The sequence below is a fragment of the Xiphophorus couchianus genome, chromosome 12 (genome assembly GCF_001444195.1).
Source record: "Xiphophorus couchianus chromosome 12, X_couchianus-1.0, whole genome shotgun sequence".
NCBI classification, from domain to species: Eukaryota; Metazoa; Chordata; class Actinopteri; order Cyprinodontiformes; family Poeciliidae; genus Xiphophorus; species Xiphophorus couchianus.
Genome location: NC_040239.1, coordinates 28,189,710 through 28,206,819, shown reverse-complemented (window position 1 = coordinate 28,206,819; position 17,110 = coordinate 28,189,710). Strand labels below are relative to the sequence as shown.

The following is a 17,110-nucleotide window of genomic DNA, read 5'->3' as shown; positions in this document are numbered from 1 at the left end:
GTTTGCTGGCACTGATAAATATTCACATTTTAGCATGCTAAGCTGAAATACTGAAATGATACACAAGCTAGCTGCTAAAGGCTCTCTGTGTTAGCATTATTAGCCCTAAGAGAAGACTTTGTTTTGGTCACCCAATATCAAACCATTGACAAAATCTAAAAATCACGAACATTTTCTGTCACACAGATACTTTTAAAATACGTTTTTATGACAGGAAAATGCCTGGTCTAATCACTAGCGTTAGCAAAGAGTATTGATTGTCTCTTGCCCATCTGTTGATATAGATGCCAGTCAGCTGGACGGCAAAAGGCTTCAAACGAAGCGACTTACTTAATCTGTCTGCTTTGAAAATTTTAAAGTCATGAAAAATACAGACTGCTCTGGTGCTGGAACTAAAGGAATGAAACTTCTTCACTCTCCGTGTTTTTCACTCCCACTCTCTTGGTCTGTTAGCTGAATGCTAACAACTAATATTAGCTAGTTATACTTGACTTACTTTATATAACACACAAAAACAAAGGATAATAGGCACTAAAAATGTCTGTTCATCTGAATGTAGAAGACGTACACGGTGAAGAAAGAGAGAAAGGAAGTAAACAAGGACGGAAGAAAGAATGTGCAGGTTAGAAAGGAAGAAAGTAAAAGAAAGGCGAGAAAGGAAGGGAGGTAGGACACTAGAAAAAATACAGAAATGCTAAACTTGTGTCAGACTTAATAGGATCCTTGTAAATCTAAAAATCACAAACATTTTCTGCCACACTGATACTTTTAAAATAAGTATCAGGAATACAATATTACCTAGTATTCCTAGTTAATATTGACAAGAACTGACAATATCTAGGGGAAGTTAACTAAATTTCAGAATGCCCTTAACAAAAGAGGCTACTGTGAGATTTTAAGTAAATGAGTGCCTCGGGAAAAACTAAAAGAAGACTACAACAGTTAGCAAGCCAGAATAAAATGCTAGCGTTCTCAATAATGGTAATTTTAGGTGGAATCAAATAGAAGAGTTAAATAAAAATATCAATGATATTTGAAATGTTAGCACTTTGTAATTGCAGTGTTTATCTCCTTCCTATTGGCATTAAATGTTATCTTTAAAAAAAAAGCCGTTAAAGACAAGTTTAATTTGTAGCACAGTCCAGTTTTTCAAAAGCTATCAAAGAGAGCACTTGTGACAAATTGTCTAAAACCTAATCTTCTTCCTTATGGAAAGATTGATTGCAAAATGATAATTTGTGACCTCGGTTCATCCGTTTTCATTTCCACAATTCAAATGCATTCTGAAAGGTTCAAAATGTTATCCGAGAGCCTGCGAACCAACAGAGGCGCCTCGAGAGGCGACGCCGTCCGCTCGATGAATTTCACAGCCGAGAGCTTCTGGTTAGAGATCAACCTTTAAAAACTTGGAGGTCCATCAAAATTCATTTCTGAAGATTCGAATCAGAGCTGAAAGAGTTTTATGAAAGCCCCGGCTAGATGCCTTGAATACAAATGTGTGAGAGTGTGCTTGCTGTCTGGCGATGCGTCAACGTACGGATTAATTTTTTTTAAAATCCTTTATTTAACCAGGTAAACCCCGTTGAGATCCAGATCTCATTTTCAAGAGGGACCTGGGCAAAAAAATTTGCAATACATGGCAACCTGGTTACAAGATAATTTCAAGGTTGCCGGTTCAAGTCCAGAGCAAAGCACCTCCGATGCTGGACTAGAAAACTATCTTGTTACAGAGCCTCTTTTAAAAATTGATGACATGAGGGATTTCAAGTGAAGGGAAGTCAACATGGGCCTCAGCATTTTCTTGTTATTTCCTTTCATTTATTCATATGGATCTCTAGGGCCGTGCATGAAACTGGAGGAAAGTAAGATGGTTTTTTTGCCCCCTCTTTAACTGTTCCTACAGAGCTGTTGCTGTGTGTGTTTTTTCCATTTAAAGCATCAAGCTAATGGAGCCGACATGAGCACTCCACTTATGGTGGAAAAAAAACAGCAAAAAAAAACATCCCACACTTTGCACCATCAGAGTCCTGGTACAAAAATACTGGTGGAGACTGAAACTTGGTAAAACTGTCTAAATCTATATATATAAATATATTTTTTGTGTTAAAAGAAAAGCAATACTGAAGTTACTATCACTGGTCCAAAACAGGAACGGTCTAGAGTCAGCACGCGACTTCAGTTGTTACATCTAGAAACCAATGGTCAGGTCCGAAATCTGGGTGTGGTGATGAACTCGGACCTGAACCTTCAGAATCACATAAAGACAGTTACAAAGTCGGCCTTTTATCACCTGAAGAACATTTCCAGGATTAGAGTACTCATGTTTCAGCGAGATCTAGAGAAACTCATCCATGCGTTTGTCTTTAGTCGCATTGATTACTGCAACAGGTCTGCCTAAACAGTCAATCAGACAGCAGCAACCGATCCAGAACCAAACATGGAGAAGCAGCATTCAGCTTCTATGCGCCACAAATCTGGAACAAACTTCAGCAAAACAGCTGAATTCCTTTAAATCAAAGCTCAAAACCCTTGGATTAGTAGCATGTGGAACATTGACCAACATATTTGATGTGCATTGATGATTTTAATGATGGCATTTGACAAAATTTAACATTTATGGCTCGTTTCACCATTGGTGACCTCATGGTGCCTTTATGATGCAACGCATTTTGAACTGCTTTGTTGCTGACTACTTGACTTGACTTAAACTGAGATACTTTTCCAGATTCCAGTTCCAATGTGTGTTTGTTTGTTTCCACCAATTTTGAAGTATAAACACAAAAAGACAGTGTCTTTAAATTTGTAGCCTCGTCGCGTATTTTAGAGCGCCGTCCCACACCAGAAATCTGGCGAGGCAGATCTCTGCATAAAGGGGGCAAATGAATAGCCTCATGCTGACCGGCTGACATTAAAGGCCTGCGTGCTTATGACCTTGTGTGTTTGCCGGCAGATTGTGTGGTCTTCTGGTGTAGAGCTGGCACAGATGAAAGACTCGAGAATCAAAGCCGGGTTCTGACTGTAGAAGATGAATGCAAAAGAGAGTGTGATTGTGACAGATGCAGCGCCCCTCTGATACACCCAATAGTTTGTTTCTGTCATCTGCAAACAGTTTGAAACCTCCTCTAAAGCGTCCATCGCCAATGTGTGCGACGCTCATCAATTTTCATGCGGCCGGGCGATTTATTTCCTGTGTGCGTGTGTGTGTGCAAACAATTAATGAGTGGTTCACTAAAATGAATTTGTACAAGCTACGTAAAGCATCAGTTGTAATTTATAGTGGAGAAAAATTACAACAGTCAACTCTATTGGTCTTTTACGTCTTAATGAAACAATAAAAAAGCAGGAGAAATAAACCCCATGAGAGCTGACATTGTTACATCTCAGCCTTCCTCACTGCCTCTCTCAGCTTCTTTTATGTCTCACTCCTAAGAGACCCTGTAAGCCTTTAAAATTTCCATCTTCTCTCCTTTCATCCCCCCCACGTCAGCGCTGCGGCATAGGCTAGCTTGCCCCCGCGTCTTCCCCTGGCTGCACTTCAACCCGCCTTGTTCTTCTTGTTACGGTCGGCTGGCCAGGCGTGGCCGGCTTTATAATTCTTTGATCGGAGCTCTGATCTCTTCCATCAGTGCTCGGGGGCTCCAGCTGATTACAGATGAAATGGATCTGATTTGGGCTCTGTCTGCGGGCCAAACACCTGCCCGAACCCAGGGAAAACTACAGGGCCAGATGAAACCGGATGGGCTGGCGGTGAGCTGATCGAACAGCGGGACCATCTGTGCTTTTGGCTTGAGGTGGCGGAGACGCGCGTGCGCGCTCCTATGTGACGGTGGCAAGTTTAGTTGTTTGAGAAGTACAGAAAATATCCAAACTACCAAACTAAAATACTCACATAGTTATTTTAAACCCACATCTTGTGAATTAGAAGCAGTTCTCAAAACTGTTATAAACACCTACAAGCTTAAAAACTAGCTATCAAGGCTACATTGTAAGTATTTACCCTCATTAACAACAGTAATCATCCATAAAGCTCTTTATGGTTTGACTTCTGTGTCAGGTGGCAAAATCTCTGTCCCATTATCATCATCACCTCCATATAGGGACAGAGATGCACCAAGTGGCCCAAACAGCACAGCTACGTACAAAGCCACAGCAGTCACCACCACCTTACCTTTTAGGGTAAATATATTTTTTCTGCTTGATAAAGCTGAGGTTTGTCCAAATGTTTCTGTTTAGTCATTTGCTCACATTTAAACAGAGGTCCATTTCATGACTTGTGTATTGTGTTGAAAGCTGTCCAAAAGCGCACGGCTCACAAAAAGAATGCATTTGAAAGACTTAGTCCGTAACACAGCTGAAATTCTGGCTATGCACAGAATTAATATCCATTGTTTTGTCTATTTTTAATATTAAAACCTATTAGCTCTCCATGAAATGGTCCTTTTGTCGCATCCATATCTCAGCATATTATTTTCTATTAATTGTGAATTATGAATGTTTCTGACTAAAACCGGATGGTAGAATAATAGTAGTTTTAAAATAATTTAATTAACTTATTCAGGTTCTATAAAAAGCTAACTGTGGTAAATATAAAAAGAGCTGTTGAACGGAGGTCTGACTAAAAATCTCCAGACTCTCCACACTGTCTCGCTTGTCAGCCTCAAGAAGATGAGCACCAGCCCGAGATCTACAGCATGTCTGAGTTATGCAGCCTGGTTTTTACTGCGTATAGAGGGCTAGAATCAGTGGCTCTCAGCCATGGACCCTGGAGGTCTGTGGTTATAATTCCAGACAATCATTAGAGAAGCAAATCTCATCAGCCATAATCAGAAAATCCATAATCAGTTAAATGAGTGGATCTTGTCGGAACACCAGGCAGCATTTAAAAAAAAAAATTATATCTAAAAAATTGGGGGAAACAGCCACACCATTTTTCTCCACATTTTTTTTCCGGCTGACCATAATCATACGTGATAAAACATGTAGGCCATTAGTGAGCGTCGACCAGATTCGAGCTACTTAGTTTGAGCGATGCATTGCTCAGCAGATCAGCAAAGCGAGATCTTGAATAATTCATCCCGGGGTCAACGTTTGCTGTGATGCAGTTAGTGTTGCTGTTATCAGCAGAAATGATCAAAAAGTCTTTCACAGGGCCTTAAGAAATCTTTCTACCAAAAGTCATTTTAATCATTGTGTATTTTTTGTAAGCCACTGAACTTCGATTCTAAAATATGGACCTCAAAAAAATCTAACAAACTGGATTTTCAAGGGCTTATATTGTATTCAAATCACAGTTTTTCCTCATGCAACAGAAGTTTGTCTCAATAAATGGAGTTCAACCCAGAAAGGGACTTAGTCTTGTCTGTTTGAGGTTTGTTTTTAAAGAAAGAAAGTGGAGACAGAATTTGAATTGGGCTAATAGTACTGAACTTCAAAAGCGTTAGCATTAGCAAAACCCCTCTACTGCTTTTAAACTTTTATTTGTGTGGTGACTGTTTGGAAACTCAGTACAAAAAGAAAGCAGTGACAGAGTGGTAGCGTTGTTAGCACGCCGCTAGAACACTGGGCTAACAGCGCTAACTGCTTTGGAGCAACTTATTGGACAATTTTGGCAACATTAGCACTATGTTAAAGTTACACAAGCAGAAACACTACAAAATTTGGACACTTGGCTTCTTCAAAAGTATTTGAGAAAACTTAACTCTATTTACAAAAAAAACCAAAACCTGATTCTTAGTTTTGCAAATTAGCTAAAAAAAGTAGCAAAAATCTCATCCGGTTCTTGTTACCCATTACTAATAATGCATAATTTCATCTCATGAGCTGGATGAATCCCAATTTATAACTTATTCTAATTCTGGAAATATATATTTTATTCAACTAACTCTTTGCTACTTGACCTAGCCTGTGTAATACCCCTCCTAACCTCCTGAGGGCAGTATAGACTGTTGACTTAAGATTAATCTTTTTTTATTTAGCTTTTAGCTGATGCTTAGTAAATATTCTTGATATTACCCTTAATTTGGCTTTATATTCATTTTGAGCAATGGCATTCACTATGTTTTGTATATTTAGATTGACTTGTATATTTTTGTTTTATTGTCATATTTAAAGATTTAAAAAAAAAACAGTTGTCTGAGTTAAATGTAAATTAAAAATCCATATTTATTTGAGGTTTTGTGTTGACCATTAGCACATCATCATCATCATCATAACTTCCTCAGTTCTTCAACTCAGCATCTTTTCTTTAAAGTACAGATTTTTGTTTTTCTTTCTTAGCCTTTGTTAGCTTATGTTTTAATGCGTTTGGATGTTTTTCCATTGTAGTTGCTTGTTTCTCATTACCTCCTGCTTTTGTCCAACATAAGAAAACTGGTGCTGTGTCACAAGTGCACAATAAATAAATACTTATTGATTAGCTGACTAGCTGATTGAAGAAACTAGTGCAGAAAAACATCAAAACCCAGAGAAGTCTGTCTTTCCATTTCTGCCGGATTTTCTATCAAGCTTCTTTTCTCCCTGGTCGACCCTCTGCTGTCAGTGCAGCGTTTGTTGTTGTTTTTTTTTTTGACAAGCACAGGGGCGCAGTGAAAAATTATAAAAACCATGTGCACTCTGCCCTGCCGTGACCCGCCTGTCCTGCCTGCAGGCCCCGGGGGATTCTGGGGCGGCGCTCTGACCAGCCATCAATGTTCAAACACATAACTGCGAGCGAGCTCGACCAGGATCGCACGTCAATCAGCCTTGCCCCAGGCGGTATGAGCAATTCGCTGGTACACACACCTACACAAGCGCATGAAATAATATTTGGACGAATAATATTTTTTTTATTGCTATACGTTCAAACGCTTTAGAGAATGCAAATGCTACTAAAAAACGTGCTAATTTACTTGCATTAGATGCGTTCAGACACATTCATCTCACGTGTAGCATGCAGAAAGTTCACGGCAAAAAGGGAAAACACAAACAGAATGTTCCATTACATAACACACACTTGAAGTTTTGAATTCAGCACTCACGTGTGCTGCAGCCTGCTCTTCACATATTACCGCGCTAATCAAATAACTCCTGCAAATACGCTGCATTTTTCCCCCTCCAGCCTCTCTCAGACAAACAAAAAATAAAAAGCTGGCAAACTTTCTCCGTTCTGTTTCAGAGCTCATTAAAAAGTATTCACCTTGGTATAATTCGGAGCCGTAATCAGCTCTGAATAATAGAAAAGGGTCGTATTGACGCCCGTGGGCACCAGACATACTGTCTCATTTCAGAACGACACCCACCGGGCGTGCAAATGCAAAACGCGACGAGGGCCCGCATCGAACGCGCCCCCACACACACGCACACGCCCACACACCCCAACACACGCCGTCTCGCTCTGACTTCGGTTCGCCACACTTGGCTGAGAGTCACCGACACTCGCTCACAGCGTACTCCGGCTCCGGGAGGGGCAGGACCGCCTACTGTGCTCCTTGGGGGGCTAATTGTCCGGTAGCACTCTTGCGCTTTCCTTCCCACTCTCTGACATGTTTCCACTACTCCTAGCTGGTCTTTTGGAAGAAGTTCAGGAGTTCACACTGAGCCCAGAGGCCTGCATCCCAGTGAGGTGCCACAGGGCAGTAAAGGTTACACCTAGCTGGACTCCTATACAGAAGCAGCCCACACATCTCTTATTGGTGGGCAGGTCAGGTGGAGAGGGGACTGTGGGGGTTCTCACTTAAAGAGACATAGTGGGAGAGCAATGCTGCAGATGGGTTGGCTTTACGTTGCCTTGCAGAAGTATGAAGTGTGGTGTGAATTTACCTTAAAGAAAATCCGGAGCAGTCAATTATTTTCAAAAGTCATCCATATTTTCATCCATTTTATAAATATTGCACGCATGCTAGTACTTTAAGGCACAATAGGTCAGGATTCTTTAGGACAATAGTCTCGGACCCCAGTCCTCAAGGGCCTTGGTGTCTTGCAACTGTTAGATTAATCTCTGCTTCAGCAAACCTGGCTAATTAGCAGAGCTGTGTATAGCTCGACTGCATACTAGTGAGGCAGTTTAGATGTTTAGGTTGCATTCGCACCAGCTCTTGTTCGTTTAACCAGAAAGTCCGTTTCGCTTGGGAAGGTGGGAATGTGCAATCGAACTCTGACGCAAACCAGAAGAGCAAACTCTGGTCTGTCTAAAAACATCGGTCTCTGTTCGGTTGAACTGAACTCTGATGCGGTTTGAATGCATATGCGAATGCCAAGCGACCGGAGACCGAGTAGACTGCAGAGCAGAGCATTCTGGGCAAATCCAACCAAAACAGATGCTCTAGTCTAGTGCCAGTAGGAGTAATGGCTCGTGGTCTTTAGCTAGAGACAAAATAGAAATCCTACAAATCTGACGGTACTTCATTTTTGTTCATTTTTGAATGAAGTTGCGTCCATGTCTCTCTTTGGAGGTTTTTGTGCCGTTTTCTACAGTAGTTGTTGGCACAGTGTCGCCACAGGTGAAGAGGCAAACATGTTTATCAATTAGTTTGGATTGTTTGACACAGGGCCGTATGAAAGTGAACCGCACCAGCAAAAAATGTAACAAACTTTAGTTCTCAATCAAACCGAGTCTATCGGACTACCAGTGAGAACACGCTACGTTCCAGAGTGTAGGACCAGGAAAACAAGGTCCAGGAGAACTGGACCTCGAGAACTTTAGTTTGAGGATATGTTGTCATCCAAGTCAATTTTTTAAAAAAATAAAATAAAATAAGCAGGAGACTGGACAGCAAACTAGCGAAGAAACCTCCGTCGTTTGCCCTTGAGCAAAGCATCTAACCCAACAACCTTCAATGTCTTCGGTAGCTGCAAGAAGTTCAGAGATAATGAAAGACTTAAGCTCTGGCCACTGGGCAGCTCCCAGAAGCCAAAATTAAACAGCATGGTTCAACTGTGCTGCTCCCATGAATAAATGTGCATCACTGTGAAAAATGCAAAGTAGGACGCTTCTAAAGAGGACTGTGCACACTCAGCAGGAGCAAATTCCCTTCCAGAGGATAAAATGTACACCCCATGCCCGACCAAAATACATAAAAGCCCATCATATCAGTTTGCCGAATCAGCAGTCATCAGCAAAATAAACCTGGCAGATGATGTATTCTATACAGCGCAGACAGTTATTTGTTGACAGGAGCAGAAGTGAAAGGTGAGACGAATCAGACGAGAGTGGCGGGCCTGGATGCTCTAAGCCCGGGTCTATTAGAGTCTGATTGCACGCATTAAGAGAGAGAGAGAACGAGAGCGGAGTGATACAAGAAGCGTGTGCGCGGCTCCTTCAGCCAGACTCTGCATTAACCACCGCCTGCTCCCTACTTTGCTGAACACACAGGCTGATCGATAGCAATGAGTAAGGGGGGGGGGAGTAGCGTGTGCGGGGGACGAGGGGCGAGCAGGAGTGGAAAGAGACTCCAGCTTTACGGGAAGATAAGCCCGGATCGATCGCGAGACAAGGCCTGCCGCTGCGAGGACGGGGAGGACCGAGGAATGCAAGATGCGGCAGATTCACACCCGTTCACCTCATCAGGCCCGGCTGATGGGAACTCTGTGTGTGTTGGTGTGTGCAGATGCTCAGACAGCACATGAAGAAGGAAACACGCACTGCTCTGAGTTTTTATTTTCAATCTAGTTACCGGTTTCAAGGTTGTTGTTGTTGTTTTTTTTTTAAAAAGTGCTAGTTTCAAAATCGCAAAGAATTTTGCAGCACGGCGTTCCAACAGTTGAAAGTCCTTTCGGGTGGGATAGTCAGAAAATTGCTGAAGTAAATGGAGTTTGTATGTAGAGTAAGTACAGTGCAAGGCAGCACTGCCCTCCACCAATAGGCTCCTGCACACTGCTGGTCAACTGGCTGACAAAGTCTGCCACTTGGAAATATCTTTGGTTGAAGCATCGACAGTCATGGAGTGAAAACCGAAGACAAGGATATATCTTCAAACGACGGATATTTGAGAGGATTTAAAGTCTGAGGCGAACAAAACTCTCATTTTAAACATGTCACTGCTGTGGAAGTATGTCTCTGTTTTGCAACTGGTAGCTACGATGGTCCATTAGGGCCACTGTAGATTAAAAAAAAAACAAGTAAGAGGCGTACATTTCCGCCACAAAACTTCAAATTTTGAGATTAGTCTCAGAAAATGACTAGAAGAAGCTTCTGAGCTTGAAAAGTCGAAAATTCGCAAGAAAAATTCTCATACCTGAGTAAAACAAGATTATTAAAACCGCAAGATTAGAATTATTTGATCCCATTACAAAGAAATGTTACTTTTCTGTCTTAAATAAATGTGATTACATCAGATTTGTTATGAATTTTCTTTGCTTAAACTGCAATACTTTCCTCGAAGGTGACGAAACTTTGAGAATCTTGTACCAGCCACACCAAACTCGCTCCTTTTTGCAGCTGAAAGGTTTTTATTTTTTCTTGACAATAAAAAAGCATTTCATGAACTAAAAAAAATACGAGAAGCTGACGTCAAAGTTGGATAAGCCGGAATTTAAAAGTGAGCGTTACAGACGTAGCTCGACACACGAGCACATGTATGTCTAAAGCTGCGGCATTGTTTCTGGCCGCCGTTTCACAGCTGATCCCAGATTAGATTAGGACAAAAAATAACATCAGATGGCGTCAAATGACATTTTTGGTAATTGGGGGCAGAAATGAATGCAAACGACGGATTTACCACCAAAAACAAACAAAAAAAACAAACAATCAAAAACGCTGGCTCTGCATTAACACAATGAACTGAACAGTAAAAAACAGCCCCTTGCTTCGCTGCAGTAAATAAAGCCGCCGTTTATTGTTTTTGCTTCAATGTAATCAGCTTGTAGTTCATGTACTGTATATGTCAGCATGCTTTCAGTGAATTAACACTGCTGCTGCTGCTGGGCGGATGGATGCTCGCATGTCGAAGCAACGCATTTATCAGCGCCTCGCTGACACCTGCCACACTGCCGTGATAACCTGCATCTCTGTCGGTCTCGTTTTTTCTCTCTCTTGATCTCCATGCCTTCGCTGTCACTCTCTCCTCCCCTGCAATGTTTCACACACACACACACATCCCGATGAGCTCCCACCTCGTGTGTGATGGCACCCTGTCAGAGAAAAACCATTTATGATCAGCAACCAATATCCTCCCAGAGATAAACACGCTCTCCGAGACAGAACCGCAATTATTAGAGAGAAGGAGGGATAAGTGTGGAAGAGAAGCACACACTCGGAGGAAGAAAGTCGAGGTTTAGAGAAAAGGGAAGAAGAATGCAGCCCGGAGCTGTTTTTTCACAGCTTTGTGACTCTGAGTGCATGCGTGTGTGTGTGTGTGTGTGTGTGTGTGTGTGTGTGTGTGTGTGTGTGCGTGTGTGTGTGTCGTTCTGCCGTTGTCACCAAACACGCGGGTGTTTGTCTGCACGTCCCTCTTCACTTTGGCACGTCTCGGTATTCTCCACACATTCGCCGGCATACAAATGACTTTTTTTATCAGAGGCAATTTACTTCAGTCTGCTGGAGCTCCCGGTCGCTCGATCAGGCAGACAACTAATCGTACATGAGAGAGCGCTTCATCACACACTTCAAAAAAAAAAAAAAAAGAAAAAAAAAGACTAACTAACCCACTAACTAACACACACTGAGAGACAAAACGGTGGTGTTTTTTTTTTTTTTTTTGCTCTGATAGAACGCATATGTTTGGGTCAGGAGGCAAAAGGAACGCAATGGGAGATTTGAAGGGGAGCGGCAAAAACTAAAGAGGGCGGATTAGCAGCTAGCCACAAATAATCCTCATCAGATATGAAGCCTGACCTGCCGATTCCGATTTTGGCTGATAACCAAAAGAAAGTCGCCGAGTTGGCAACATTGGGGCAACTCTTGTTAACTGCAAACGTGCAGACATGAGCTGGTGGGCGGGTCTCTCAGTCAGTTTCTCTCTTTGTCAGACAGCAGGGAAATAGAGGACTTGATTTTTAAACCTTTCCTGAAGTCGACAAAATCGGGGAATAAAATCGATCATAGATTTTCCTAAATCAAGGAATTCAGCCCCAATAAATTGACTTGTCGATAAATTAGCGCACCCCCTATGTTGTACTGTGGACGATCATCTCCGCTGTTCGGACTTTGAGCTGTTAGCATGTCATAACACTGGGCCAGACTTGAGAAATGGCTGCTGCCCAGGGCACCATTTCTTTTGGGGGTGGCAAAGATCTTTTGTTTTTTATTCCCTTTTATTTTTGAATGAATGTTTTGCAAACATTGTGGTTCGTATTAAACTCATAAGGCCAAATAAAGTGAGTTGTAATATTTTGTGATTTTTACTAATATAAATATTATTCAATTATTTCAATTTTTTGTAAACACAATTGGGGTAATTAGCAATATATTACTGTAAAACTCATAATTACAACCCTAATTCACTGAACTAGGACTAGAAACGTGTAATTATCACTTTAGAACTCATACGTACAATTTTAATTTTGTAATTACAACTTTAGGAAATTGCAATTACACTTACATTTTGTAATTATGGCATTAAAATCTTGTAATTATCACTTTAAAAACTTGTAATTGTGTCTTTAAAACTTGTAATTGTGACTTTTATTCTTGAAATCATGACTTCCTGTTTGTTCCGTAAGTGTCTGATCAAAGACAGAGAGACGTGTAAGGATACACACCACACAATAATGCAGTTGTAAAGTAATACAATGGGGGAAAGTTGAAGGCCTGTAAACGATTTTGCCAGGCGCTGCGCTGTTTGCGATTGGCTGAACCAAACCGGCTCAGAGTCCAGGTCACATCAATCTCACTCTTTATTAGAGGCCGAAATGAAATCTTTAACCATTCCAAGGACCACTTTACACCAGAAAGTAATCAGAAATGGAGAGAGTGGTGCTACATTTTCATTTGCTCCCACTGGGCGTCCACCCCCTCCGCATTACGGGGAGCTTCAACAGTCAGAAATCACAGAATATGAACCGCGCCGAAAACTGTAACAAATGACTTGTGGGCGCATTCCGATTTCACCTTTGGATCATGATAGAGAGCGTGCCGACTTTTATTTCCAGCGAACCCAAACTTTGATTTAGTGCCTCAGATTACGTTGTGGTCTTACAGGTGAAATAAGAAAGAGGGCGATGGGGAGGGACCACTGCCTTTCTCCTCTAATCACTAAAACTCTCCGAGAATCAGAAGTGAGCAGCCAAAATCCCCCCCCCCCCACCCCACCCCCGACACACACACACACACATCCCCGTCCCCCTCTCTCACACACACACACACACACACACACACACACACACACACACACACACACACCCCACCCAATAACCTTCAGCATCATCTTCTACCCTAACAAAACACTCTGAAATCTGAAATCCAATATCCGACCCGAATCCAACCTCCCTCTCTCTCTTTTTGGTTCCCGTTTTCGTTCTCCTCTTATCTCATGAATGGCTCGTCGTAGATCTCTGCTCGCTCTTTGTCTCGCTGCAGATTCATTTCTTTTTGGGAGTTCCTGAAAATGATTATAATTTTCACATCCCTATTTGACAGCCCTCTCTCCCCCCCCCACTCATATTCACTTTCTTACATCTTCCTCTCTGTCATGTTGAATGCCCTCAGCATCCCCTCCTCCCTGTGCTGTTTGCTGAGGAAGGTTTCAGAGGAGAGAAGAAAACATGTTTCTGTTTCTCTTCTCCTCCCTTTGTTCTGTTTTTTTTTTTTTTTGCCTTTCTTCTTTTCTTACTTGTTTTTCGCCTCCTCCCCGGTGCGCCTCCGTGCTTCCCTTTCAATCTCCTCTTGGTTGTTTTTTTTCGTTCTCTTTTTTCGTGTTCGCCGTGGAGTTCTTCTTTGTGAGTGTTGAACAGCGACACTCGACTCAGACGAAGGTCACATTGGCCTGCAGGAGACAAAAGAAGAGAGAAGAGGTCGGGGATGATGAGTGACGTTTGTTCGCATGGAAGGTGAGACTGACAGGGCATCTTTAAGTGTTCTGATGTCCAAAAAAAGGCATTTATATACAGTATATATATATATATATATATATATATATATATATATATATATATATATATATATATATATATATATATAAAACAACAAAGATTCAGTTTGGATAAATCTATAATTTGGAGATATTAAAACCTCTGATCCATCCAACACTTGGGACAGGACATCTAAAATCTCCCAAAACTGTATCTGAACATCTATTCCTGTAGCCATGGCAACGAAGGTCAGCTTTTTATCCCTTAGCGCAAGCCTAAAGTAAACCTTTCTTCTCGCCATCACCAAAATGTAACCTAGACTGCATGTTTACAATACTGGGCGACGATGAAGTGCAGGTCTTAAAGTAATATTGGAGCTATTCTTCTGTGCTTTGTGATTCTCCTGACAGGCATCCTTTGAGGGTTTGTTTTTTTTTAGCTGAAGAGATGCTGAAATTGCGATCAAGATTTTAGATATATATATATATATTTATTTTGTAAAGATTTGCACTTACATATGACAGATGTCAAAAGTTAGCTAGCTAGCTAATCACCTTGTTCCTGCATCAAAGTTTTAAACTTTTCACAGCTTTGCTAACAAAGAGGATGAACAAAATCTAAAAGGTTGGTGGGCCCTGTCCTCTAAATTGTAGTTTTTAGCAACGTGTCTGTTTTTTGTTTTTATCGGAGCGCTGAGGGCCCGGCAGAAGCTGTCAGTAACATATGGGCCGGTTGGAGGAGCACAGAGTGATTCCACAAAGGCAGCGCCGGATCCTCTGACACCGTCGTACTTCATCTTCCGCTGTAATGAACCAGACACTGGGAACGCACAGAGCCTCTGGTCACCGTGTTTCACTTTATCGACTGTGACAGTTGTGTGACGTTAATCAAACCTCATTGATTCGAGCACATGCACCCTTCACTCAAACGCGCGTGCCGACTCACACTAAAACACGCAACAACAACCAAAAAAACACAAAAACCTTGGCGTAACTTTAACTCAACAATAAGAAGCTTTTAGAGACTTGTCTTTTAGGAGTTTCAAGTGAAAAAAACTTGTAAACCTTGTGGAAACATTTGAAAAGTCAAGACAACTACTTTTCAAGCTTTAAACTTAATCCTTTTATGCAACCCTGTAAGCTTTTTTTTAAAACACAAAAGTTGATTTAATATCACTTGTGGAAGAATCTGCTCCATCTAGGAAGGTTAATTTAATCTCTCTGGCTTTCACTGGCTGGTGAATATGTCTTCTTACTTTTATATCCTTTACTAAAGCCTGTGTACATCAAAGACCCCAGATAGCCGGCCCTGTCCTAAAGACTGTTACGCAAAAGTCTAAAACTCTCTTTGACAGCAGGTCCTTAAAAATACAGTTAGGTCATGCTCTGGAAAGTGAATTTCAGCTTAATGTGGAACCTCGTGCTTCTGAGTAAGTCACCATATTAGGACACGTGTAAGCCTGTGTGTGTGTGTGTGTGTGTGTGTGTGTGCTGGCAGCGTCTGGTAGAATGTTTAACCCCTGCGATGAGTCCCAGCGCGTCTGCCGAAGCCGAAACGGCAGCAGGAACAAGAAATACGCTTAGAGAAGGAGGTGAGGGAGAGAAATATGTGTCCAAAATGAAATATGTGGCTGCTGTCAGCGCTTCGGTTACCTATCGAGTCGGATGAAGTCAGACACAAGTATGTGACAGCGCAGCAGCGCTCTGGTGGATTTTTCAGAAATAAGTAAGTTGTCCAGACCTCAACTTTCCATTGGCTTTCTCCAGAACGGAGCAGCAGCCAAAAAGCTCTGCTCACCGCCTCTAAAAACCCATAAATATGTGCAGGCATCCACACAGCATGCATGTGGGAAGGAGTCACAAACACAGGCCTTCTGCAACTTTCATCGACTTAAATGTAAGACTTTTTTAAGACCCTTTAATACCATTATGAATCAAATTTAATACCTACATTGTAACAAATGTTATATCTATATATATATATGTATATATCTATCTATATATATTATATATATATATATATATATATATATATATATATATATATACAGTACAGACCAAAAGTTTGGACACACCTTTAAATTGAATGCGTTTCCTTTATTTTCATGACTATTGACATTGTAGATTCACACTGAAGGCATCAAAACTATGAATAACACATGTGGAAATATGCACTAAACAAAAAAGTGTAAAACAACTGAAAATAGCCCTTATATTCTAGTTTCTTCAAAGTAGCAACCTTTTGCTGTGATTACTGCTTTGCACACACTCTGCATTTTCTTGATGAGCTTCAAGAGGTCGTCACCTGAAATGGTTTTCACTTCATAGGTCAACCTGCCCTGTCAGGTTAATAAGTGGGATTTCTTGCCTTATAAATAGTCATGAAAATAAAGAAAACCCATTGAATTAGAAGGTGTGTCCAAACTTTTGGTCTGTACTGTATATATATATATATATATATATATATATATATATATACATATATAATATATATATATATACATATATAATATATATATATATATATTATATATATATATATATATATATATATATATATATATACAGTACAGACCAAAAGTTTGGACACACCTTTAAATTGAATGAGTTTCCTTTATTTTCATGACTATTGACATTGTAGATTCACACTGAAGGCATCAAAACTATGAATAACACATGTGGAAATATGCACTACACAAAAAAGTGTAAAACAACTGAAAATAGCCCTTATATTCTAGTTTCTTCAAAGTAGCAACCTTTTGCTGTGATTACTGCTTTGCACACACTCTGCATTTTCTTGATGAGCTTCAAGAGGTCGTCACCTGAAATGGTTTTCACTTCATAGGTCAACCTGCCCTGTCAGGTTAATAAGTGGGATTTCTTGAACCCATTGAATTAGAAGTTGTGTCCAAACCTTTGGTCTGTAGTGTATATATATATATTTCTATTGTAAACATTTGCACTTACCTATGAAACAAAAAACGTTATCTAGCTAGCAGGTCTATCACCTTTGCGTCCAAAATGACCTAGCTACTAGCAGCTAGTTACCTGTAGCTATCACCTGTGCTAGCTAACAAGCTAGCAAAGTTGTATTTGCAGCTAGTTACCTGTAGCTGCAACCGCCTCGA

At 40.9% G+C, this 17,110-nt stretch overlaps 1 protein-coding gene across 2 annotated transcripts in view; it reads right to left on the bottom strand.

The window, feature by feature from the left end:
• sema4c (sema domain, immunoglobulin domain (Ig), transmembrane domain (TM) and short cytoplasmic domain, (semaphorin) 4C) overlaps positions 1-17,110 on the bottom strand; it is a 129,628-nt gene that overhangs the window by 69,000 nt on the left and 43,518 nt on the right. Inside the window, exon 2 of one of the 2 annotated variants that reach the window (XM_028033490.1) lies at positions 13,729-13,898. The gene's annotated coding sequence lies outside the window, so the exon portion shown is untranslated. The remainder of the gene's footprint in view (positions 1-13,728; positions 13,899-17,110) is intronic. The other variant, XM_028033489.1, reaches the window with a different exon arrangement.